Genomic DNA, 10,927 nt, shown 5'->3' on the forward strand with positions numbered 1-10,927 from the left:
CCTCAGCCTGGATTTCATTGTCCATATATTCTCAGCATTTTGTTCAAAGTCATTCAACAAGTCTGGCATGGTGACTCAAGCCTGTAATCCTAGCACTTTGGGAGGCCGAGGCAGGTGGATCACGAGGTCAAGAGATCAAGACCATCCTGGTCAACACGGTGAAACCCCGCCTCTACTAAAAATACAAAAAAAAAAAATTAGCTGGGCATGGTGGCGCGTGCCTGTAATCCCAGCTACTCAGGAGACTGAGGCAGGAGAATTGCCTGAACCTGGGAGGTGGAGGTTGCGGTGAGCCGAGATCACGCCATTGCACTCCAGCCTGGGTAACAAGAGCGAAACTCTGTCTCAAAAAAAAAAAGTCTCTAGGAAGTTTCAAACTTTCCCACATTTTCTTGTCTTCCTCTGAGCCCTCCAAATTGTTCCAACCTCTGCCTGTTACCCAGTTCCAAGGTTGCTTCCACATTTTTGCATATCTTTACAGCACTGCACCCACTCCCAGTAACAATTTACTGTATTAGTCCATTTTCATGCTGCTAATAAAGACATACTAGAGACTGGGTAATTTATAAAGAAAAAGAGGTTGAATGGACACAGTTCCACGTGGCTGGGGAGGCCTCACGATCATGTCAGAAGACAAAAGGTATGTCTTACATGGCAGCAGGCAAGAGAGAATGATAGCCAAATGAAAGAGGAAACCCCTTATAAGAGCATTAGATCTTGTGAGACTTATTCACTACCCTGAGAACAGTATGGGGGAACCACCCCATGATTCAAATACCTCCCACCAGGTCCCTCCCATGACAATGGAGATTATGGAAGCTCAAATTCAAGATGAGATTTGGGCGGGGACACAGCCAAACCATATCAAAAGATAATGAGTAGAGAATTAAACATGCTTCTCAAGCAATTCCTAGAAATTAAAAAACAAAAAAAGAAACAAAAATAAAGATAATTAAATATGCTACATTTGGAGTGTCTACAGAATATCCAAGTGAATATATTCAAAAGGCAAACAGAAATAAACACATGAAGCTAGAGATATGCCAACATCCTGAAGACATGAAAAATGGAAAAGACCACCATAAGAAGCACAAAGACCAAAAAAAAAAAAAAAAAAAAAAGAACCTAATCATAGAACCCAGAGAGGGATCAACCTTGCAAGAAAAAAATAGAAAAAGAGGAGCCAGTAAAGAATGAGAAGGAAAAAGAGGAACAGAGGAGAAAATCTGCACAGGTGGTTTATCAGAGGCAAAAGAAAGTGATCATTTCTAGAAACTGGTCATAAACAGTATCAAATCCAGTAAAGATCTCTGCCAGAGAGGGGACTCAAAATCAGCCCCCAAGTTTTCTTCCTGAATTACTTGGGACATGCATTTTCTGATTTAGTAACTTCTTTAATACATTTATGTCTTATCTCTATCTCATTAATAAAAGAATATTAAGCTAAACTTGACCTGACACTGATAATTGGTGAGCTCTTTGCGACTCAGTTCAGTAACACAGTAATACTATTCTTTCTTTCTTTTCTTTCCTTCCTTCCTTCTTTCTCTTTCTTTCTCTCCTTCTTTCTTTCTTTTGTTTTTGTTGTGGTGGTTGTTGAGACAGAGTTTCACTCTTGTTGCCCAGGCTGGAGTGCAATGGCATCTCAGCTCACCATAACCTCTGCCTCCCAAGTTCAAGCAATTCTCCTGCCTCAGCCTCCCAAGTAGCTGGAATTAAAAGCATGCATCACGCCAGCTAATTTTTTATTTTTAGTAGAGATGGAGTTTCTCCATGTTGGTCAGGCTGGTCTTGAACTCCCAACTTCATGTGATCTGCCCACCTCAGCCTCCCAAAGTGCTGTGATTAACAGGCGTGAGCCACGGTGCCTGGCCGAATTATTATTTCAAATCATTTTAGTGCCTATAACAAATTCAGATCTAAACTAATCTGAATCCATTGTCGATCTCAGCAGTCTGCAACCTTTTTGGTACCAGGAACCAGTTCCATGAAAGACAATTTTTGCATGGTCAGCAGGTGGGATGGACATTTTTGGGATGAAATTGTTCCATCTCAGATCATCAGGCATTACATTCTCATAAGGAGCACACAACCTAGATCCCTCACATGCATAGTTCACAATAGGGTTCAAACTCCTAGAATCTAATGCCACTGCTGATCTGAAAGGAGGTGGAGCTCAGGTGGTAATGCAAGTGATGGTGAGCAGCTGTAAATACAGATGAAGCTTTGCTCACTCACCTGCCACTCAACTCCTGCTGTGCAGCCCTGTTCACAACAGGCCACTGACTGCCTATCCTGCATAAATCACTGGCCAAAAAAATCTAAGTTTTTAAAAATCAGTTTTACTGAAGTATAATCAATTTGAAGTGCACGGTTAGTTTTGACAACTGTTTATATAAAACACAGTCATGGCCAGGCGTGGTGGCTCACGCCTGTAAATCCAAGCACTTTGGAGGCCAAGGCAGGCGGATCACTTGAGGTCAGGAGTTCAAGACCAGCCTGACCAACATGGTGAAACCCCGTTTTAAAAATAATAATAATAATAAAAATAAATAAATAAATCACAGTCATGATACAGAACACTTCATCATCCCCAAAAGTTCCCTTATGCTCCTTTGCAGTCAGTCCTCCTCCCATAAGCCCCTGCACAACCACTGATATGCTATCACTATCGTTTTGCCTTTTACAGAATGCCATATACATCTGCATCATGTGCAAAATGCAGTCATTCGTGTGTAGCATTTTTTCACTTAGCATAATGGTTCTTAGATTCAAACATGTTGTTACATGTTTCAGTAGTTCATTCCTTTTCACTGCAAAGTAGTACTCCATTAAATGGACATACTGCAATTTGTTTATCCATTCACCAGATGAAGGACATTTGGATTATATCCAGTCTGGTGCTATTGTGGATAAAGCTGTTATGAACATTAAGGTACAAGTCTACATAGACACATGCTTTCATTTCTCTTAGGTAAACAACTAAGAATGGACTGCTGGGTCATATGGTAAGTATATATTTAACCTACAAGAAACTGCGAAACTGTTTACCAAAGCAGGTGGACCACTTTGCATTTCTACCAACAATGCACAAGAGGCCAGTTGCTCTACATCCAAATGCTTGGTACTGTCTATCTTTTAATTTTACCCATTCTAATAGGTGTGAAATGGTATCTCTTTGTGGTTTTAGTTTGCATTTCCCTGAGGACTAACAATATTGCATATTTTTTTCATGTGTTTATTGGTTATTTGAATTAGCTTCTTTGATGAAGTGTCTATTCAAATCTTTTGTCTTTGTTTAAAATGCAGCTATTTGTCTTCTTACTTTCGAGTTGTAAAAGTTCTTTATATATTCTAAATGTGAACCCCGAATACCTGAGACAGGGTCTCAGTTAATTTAGAAAGCTTATTTTGCCAAGGTTGAAGATGTGCACCCAGGACATGGCCTCAGAAGGTCCTGACCACATATGCCCAAGGTGGTCGAGGCACAGCTTGCTTTTATACATTTTAGGGAGACACAAGACATCAATCAAGATGTACACTGGCTCAGTCTAGAAAGGTGGGACAACTTGAAATAAGAAGTGGGGCTTCCAGGTCAGAGGTAGGTGAGACAAATGGTCTCATTTTTTTGAGGTTCTGATTAGCCTTTCAGAAGGAGGCAATCAGATATGCATCTATCTCAGTGAGCAGAGGGGTGACTTAGAATAGAATGGGAGGCAGATCTGCCCTAAGCAGTTCCCAGCTTTACTTCTCCCTTTAGCTTTGTGATTCTGGGGGCCCCAAGAGTCATTTTCCTTTCACATAAATCTAAGTTCTTTATTAGATAAACATTTTACAAATACTTTCTGTGGTTTGCCTCTTCATTTTCTTAACAGAAAATACACTTTTTAAAGAGTAAAAGTTTCTAACTTTTATGAAAGCCAATATAACTTTTTTGTTCATAGTTTGTAGCTTTTGTGTTCTATTTTTTTTTAAACTCTGCCTAACTCAAAGATTTTCTCCTGTTTTTTTTTTCTAGAGGTTATCTAAAAGTTTCACGAGAGAAAATTCCCTCGTGAAACTTTTTAACAAGACTTTTTAAAACTTCCTCATTCCATTTATATCATAGTTATTAAGTTTTATTATCCCTTTGTTTCTTTCAAATTCAATGCCACACTTTACCATGCACTATTTAAGCTATAGTCTAATTCTGAATTTGGAAAGATCTTAATCTTTTAACAGATTTTCCCTCTCTTCAATCTAGTAAATGGCATGCTTAAATTTAGCCAAGGTTTTAGTCCCTCACTTTTTTCCAAATCCACATAAGACCTCTGCACCTGATACTGGTTCTTAAAACAACAACTAAATTCCAAAACCCAGAACATGGACCTTGAGGTTAAGCCAGGGGCAATAAACTAAGTACCCTTCTGGCTTTAAAGAGAGTCTTTTATAAGATCATTCCCACTTGATTGAGTCACTCTAACTTGTGAGGAGACTGGAAAAAAGTTGTCCTATAATCATTCACTGGTTAAATTAAAATTTAGGCGTATAACGGTTAAGTAATTCTGCATTTCTTAAGTCAATTTGGATTCTCTCTATTGCACCATTCTCTCTAAAACAAGCCAGAGTTCTTACAGACCCGTATTTCTGTTTGTATAGAACATACAAAGGAATAGCTTAGATTCAACTGTCCCTGTAGTAGTTTGCCATTTGTTCTCAGCATAGTTTAGAGAAAACAGGAAAAAGGAATTCAAAGCTAATGCAAGTGTAACAGGGAAAAACAAGAAATGAGACTTTATCATTGCTCATTTTGTAACCTCATGGGGAGAAAAAAATAGAAAACTAGCTCATCTATCTCACTGTCCCATTCTTAACCCTAAATCTAGAAAACCTTAGCTTCAATTTAGTATTCCCTCCTATCCTGATGTGTTTTCTATATACAAAACTGACTTCTACTCTGCCTGAGCCACAGAGGACAGGCCCCCATGTTCCCATCTCATGGCAGCTTTTATGCTTAGGTGACCTTGGACCACTGAATCTTGGCTATAACAGGAAGATTTTAAAACTAATTCTCTGAACCTGACAAGCCGTCTCCCTCAATAAGTCTAGGAAGCTATTATTCCATTAACTGTGCCTGAAGTGGCAGGCAAACAGCCAGATCTGCAGCCCGGTCGGGTGGAACTGGAATGGTCACATGTATACTTAAAAGCTAACTCTGCCTCTACTACCATCCCTTACTTTCAATTCTGTGCTTATTTTTAAGAAAAATAAATTACTTATATAACTGAAAGGATCTTATTTAAATAAGCATTTTATAGTTAAGATCCAAGAAGAAAAACTCAACTAGTCACAGAAATGGCACCCTAAGATGGCTTGAATTGAAGGTGAAACTCAACACCTACCTACTCAAAACAAAATTTCTGTTGACCTAATAATCAATTTTACCAAACAAAGGTTTTTAATTTCTTCTAATACATATTAAGAAGCAACCACAGGCTAAGAAATATATTGGACAATAAAGATTCCAGAATGAGTAAAATATCCTCAATCCCTTAGAAACATAAAAGTTTAGTAAAGAAGACAGACAAGTAAATAATTACGTAGCTATACTTCCATGAGGTAAAATCCATGAGATGAGCATAGAGTGTAAGGATGGGTGTACCTTAATCAAGATCAGCTCTTAGCTTCTTAGTAAAGTTCACATCACCCTCCAGGAAGCAAAGCCAACTCTTCCATAGAGTTAACAATGCTTTGGGGGTCAAGGAATACAAAACACCATCTATGAAGTATTACTTATTCTCATGGTCAATGACTCTCTTCAACACCGGTCAGAGGGGATTACTGGACCACATACATAGCACAGAAAAAGCACTCACTGGAAATACCAACTTATTTATCAAAATTATACATGATCTGGTCAGGAATGGTGGCTCATGCCTGTAATCCCAGCACTTTGGAAGGCTGAGGCGGGTGGATGACCTGAGGTCAGAAGTTCAAGACCAGCCTGTCCGACATGGTGAAACCCCATCTCTACTAAAAATACAAAAATTAGCTGAGTGTGGGGGCAGGTGCCTGTAATCTTGGGAAGCTGAGGCAGGAGAATCATTTGAAACCAGGAGGCGGAAGTGGCAGTGAGCCAAAATGGTGCCACTGCACTCCAGCCTAGGCAACAAGAGCAAAACTTCGTTTAAAAAAAAAAAAAATGTGGTACTCTGGATTCAGTTTTGGACAGAAAAAGGAAAATAGTGGAGAAACTTGTGAAATCCAAATAAAGTCTAGAGTTTAGTCACAATATTGTACCAATGTTAATTTCTTATATGTGATAGCATGTGCCATGGTTATGCAAAATGTTTAACATTAGAAGCTGGTTGAAATGTATACAGGAATACTCTGTACTATCTTTGCAACTTTTCTATAAATTTAAAATTCTTCCATAATCAAAAAAATTTAATTACATATGGTGTTCTACTTTACATTCGCACTCCCCCTTAGGATTCTAATCATGTCTCCCTAATCATTGCCCTGATTCAGGTAACACTGGCCTGAAACTTTTTAAAAATATTTTTTAACCCCTAAATATGAACTGTTTGCACAGCTCATCTGGGGTTTCTTCTTTACCAAGACATGAAAACTACATCACACTTGGGAGGTTTTAACTGTTTTCTGTTCCTAATAGCTTTACCATATATACAAGAGGGTACCTTGAATCTGAACTTCCCAAAGAGGAAAAGACAGGGGTTAAAATAACATGCTCTGGATCTCTGGATAAAAGTAAGGGGACACTACATAAAACATGTTATATATTAATAGATTACCTTTATTTAATCTCTGGCCAAAAAGTACAATACATAGAAAATCAATTAACAGCCATGGTAACTATTAGCATCTCAACAGTAACAAGCTGCACTGAAATAAATGCCCTTGCTCTGAAAAACATGATGCAAATTGCTCAACTATTCAAGGTAACAAAAAGTCATAAAATCATATGGAACTGATCAATTGAGACTAAATGAGGAAACATGCATCTACCATAACTATTTAGTTTCTAATAACTAAATGCATACCCATCATTCTCTATAAACCCTATCCCGTAGAACAGTCTTCAAAAGTGCCACCAGTATAACATCATTATGGTGCTGTAACACCATGACACGGGCCCAGGCATGCATGTGTGTATACACACATACATATACACAAACTGCAATAAGGTTAAACAACCTCAGAAGTTTAACTGCTATATGAAAGAACATTAGTGAAGGCTAAGCATTCAGAACCCTTAAAATAAAAAGAAACCAAAAATAATAATACTAATAAATAACTGAAATTTAAACCCAAACTAGTTAAGAACTAAAGTCATTTAAAAAGTAAAATGGTCAGGCACAGTGGCTCATACCTCTTGCCCTAGCTACTCAGGAAGCTGAGGTGGGAGGATGGCTTGAGGCCAGGAGTTCAAGACCAGCCCGGGCAATGTAGCAAGACCTAATAAATAATAAATAAAAGTTAAAATGATACTCTAGAGTCCATTAAGGTCATAAAATCTGATCTGTTACATGGTACTTATATGTTGATAGTATTAAATATTACACAACAGTACTCTCACCTGGACCACTTCCAGAAAGATGAACAGGTAGAGTAATTCCTCTAAAATATTTCAACTCCCACACCTCTATTCAACCACTTACCATAATTTATCTGTTCACAAGTCTTTCTCTAATACAGGAATGTGGTCACATTATCCAGGAAAGAATGGGCTCTCAATAAATGCTTTCTGAATGAATGGGCATGTGGCAGTAATCTATCTCTGAGGTATTCTTACAAACCAATTCAATATCGAGACCTCAGAAGCAGAACATGCTGTATGCCATGCTACCACATTTAGGAGGCAGGCAAGTTCACTGAAAAATAATTAACAGTAACTAATGTTTGTTGGGGGGAAAAAAGTCAGATCAAGTAAGTCAGAAAAATAAATGTAAAAACTACAACTTGAAAATGGACAAAAAAGGGAACTACTTACAACTTTCTAACATTGAAATACAAGATATTCTTTAAGGAGCCTTTCATTATCAGAATAATTCTACAAAGAAATTTGTTACCAACTTACTTAGTAAGTTAGACCAATTAGTGAATGGAATGAAGTCCAAGCCCAATTATGTGTTCAAACTGTGTGTCCAATGCCTTGGGCGATTTTTTTCCCTTCGAGACGGCAGAAAAATGCAAAACAACCCTCTTGACTGCTGAGAAGGACTAAAATCATTCTTTTCCTCACAAGTATGTGCCCAAAAGCAATTACTTTCTGCTCCCATCCATCACAAATCAACACCACCTCCCGGCTTCCCAGCCCCCACTTCCCATCCCCATCAAAGAATGCTACAGAGTATCTGACCACTTTCATTTCAGGCTATAAGAACCTCAGATTACAATAAAATTACAATGCAACAAAAACAAATTTTTCTATGTATGTTCATATCCCCCATGGTGTTCCTACACTAATTTAGCTCCCTAGTTGGTACTAACAGTCAAGGAAATCAGAACACTCTCAATAGAGGTTACAATATAAATTATGAATGGTCTTTTTTTAAAGTTGTTACTGTTCATGGATTCCAAAATTCAAAGTACACATTACCAGGAGAGTGCTTTTCTGTCAGTGCCTAAATTTAAATGCAAATTACTACTTAATGATATGCAATTTTCCCTCTAAACCTATATATAATACTAATCAGTCAAATGTTTAAGAAAAATAACTGGCCATGTTATTTTAGGTTTTAGACAATGAAAAGCTTATTGTCTAATCACCAAGATACATCAAAAAAAAAAAAACTGGGGGCTATTAGCTCTACACATGATTGACAGCTTGACAGAGACAAGCTGCTCCAGAAAGATTAGGAACTCTAGCAACCACAAATGGGGTAAGGCAGAAGGCACATACAGTATCTGTAGCTACTTCAATAAGAGAACTACTTCAGCATCAAAAATTCAGAGCCCGCAAATATGTAAACTATCAAGCATACATATAAATGAATGTGTGCCTAAAAGAGAAAGGAGAAGCAGAAAAACAGTTTACACCCAAATCAACAGAAGAAATCACCCTGTGATTGAGTGTCCCAGGACCTGAAAACTTAATAAGGTTTTTGAGATTTATGAACACATTCAAGTTCCAGTGCAACTATGTTAAAATAAAATTGGAGTGGGGCACAGTGGGTCACATCTGTAATCCCAGCACTTTGGGAGGCCGAGGCAGGAGGATCATCTGAGGTCAGGAGTTTGAAACCAGCCTGGCTAACATGGGGTTTAGTAGAAACCCCAATCTCTTACTAAAAATCCAAAAATTAGCTGGGTGTGATGGCACACCCCTGCAGTCCCAGCTACTTGGGACACTGAGGCAGGAGAATTGCTTGAAGCCGGGAGGCAGAAGCTGCTGTGAGCCAAGATTGCACCACTGCACTCCAACCTGGGCAGCAGAGCAAGACTCCATCTCAAAAGTAAAATAAAATTGGCATAAAATTCCAATGCTGCCACGCAGCCTCAAGTTGCAAGACACGCAATGATAACAATAGAAAACTCTGTGAGTAGTCTGGTTTACACTCTTCTAGAGACTTCACATTTTAACTATAATAAATAATATAAATCCTGTAAAACAATGCTATTATGATTATCTCCATTTTACAGATAATGCAACTGAGACACAGATAGATTAACCCGCCCAATGTAATGGCGAGTTATGAGCAGGGATTTTAACCCCATCAGTCAGACTCCAAAGTTCGTGTTAACCAATACACTGTGTTTCATTATAAGGATTATATAAAGGTCATCTGTTTTTCTAAGCCTGATAACATTCTTGACTTCCAACACTAGGATAGCAACATGCAATAAGAAAAGTATGACAGAGGTACCCATTCCGTTCCCAGCTTGCTCTTGCTCAGCAGCTGGCGAATGGAAGACACAGTGTAAAAAAAAAAGAAAGAAAAGAAAAAGAAATAAACCTACAGACTTTAGAATCAACAGACTCAAACAGACCCCTGAACAAAGTCTGAGGCTCAGTTTCCCCATATGTAATATGAGAGAGTTTACGTTATTAAGAAGGTAATATAAAGTACCAAGTACAGTATACAGGATGAGGGTTTTACTCTAAAGTTTACAGACATCCAGAGGGTCCACGGATGGGCTTGAGAGTCGACCAATCTCATAAAGTATATTACAAACTGTATGTGTGCCCACTTTTTAAATAACTGTTCCTGGCTTTCCACAAACTTCCAATAAATAAGTTATCTCCAAAAGGTTAAGAACCACTGGAATACACAGCATTTACTCAAAAAAGCTACCTTTCATTCCTTGTTCTCACAAATTCTCCCTTTTACCTTAAGGATGACACACCAAGGCTTCACAATAAATGTCAATTGTTTCTCACCACTTTCCTGGCTTGGGTAAGTAGTAACATATGCAATCTTATGCCCCAATTCTCTAGCGACAGTCTAAAGAGGGCCCTCAAACACTGCTTCATTTCTCTGTTCACCGAGATGAATACACGGTATACACTCGGGGAGAATCATCCACCTAGGTGCACAAAGCACCATATCGGCTAGGAAAACCAAGTAGGAACCACAGCCTCAGGGTTGGACCGAAGAGACTAGATGCCCCAACGCTGAAGGGTGAGGAGAATGTGTTCCCCCAAACTACTGGGCAAACCAGGATTCTGACCCTCCTACCCTTGTCCTCCTTCTCTCTCTCTGGAACTCTGGTGCATGCAGGTCTTCTGGGCTCTGGTTAGGGCTGGAGAGAAACGTTATCCGAGCCGGGGGTTGCAGCGCGACGAAGTTCCAGCTCTGCTGTCCTAGGAGGCGGCGGCTGCACTCAGCAGAAGACAGGCTCTCCACCCTCCAACTGAGAGACCCCAAAGTTGGTCTCTACCCGGCCTGGCAACCGGCTCGGGGGTTTTCCGTTTCCCCAAGAA

The 10,927-nt window shown here is 39.0% G+C and overlaps 1 protein-coding gene across 10 annotated transcripts in view; it reads right to left on the reverse strand.

The window, feature by feature from the left end:
• The window catches only part of AREL1 (apoptosis resistant E3 ubiquitin protein ligase 1), a 49,760-nt gene extending 38,838 nt beyond the window's left edge, over positions 1-10,922 (reverse strand). For 3 of the 10 annotated variants that reach the window (XR_013521391.1, XM_035261027.3, XM_035261023.3), the window contains exons 1-2: positions 10,683-10,922; positions 7,373-7,458 (exon numbers count right to left, since the gene is read on the reverse strand). The gene's annotated coding sequence lies outside the window, so the exon portion shown is untranslated. Of the gene's footprint in view, positions 1-7,372; positions 7,459-10,674 lie in introns of all 10 variants that reach the window. The other 7 variants (XR_013521392.1, XM_009006345.5, XM_002754110.7 and 4 more) reach the window with 3 other exon arrangements.
• Between the last annotated feature and the right edge of the window lie 5 nt (positions 10,923-10,927).

This window comes from Callithrix jacchus, chromosome 8 (genome assembly GCF_049354715.1).
Source record: "Callithrix jacchus isolate 240 chromosome 8, calJac240_pri, whole genome shotgun sequence".
Classification (NCBI taxonomy): Eukaryota; Metazoa; Chordata; class Mammalia; order Primates; family Cebidae; genus Callithrix; species Callithrix jacchus.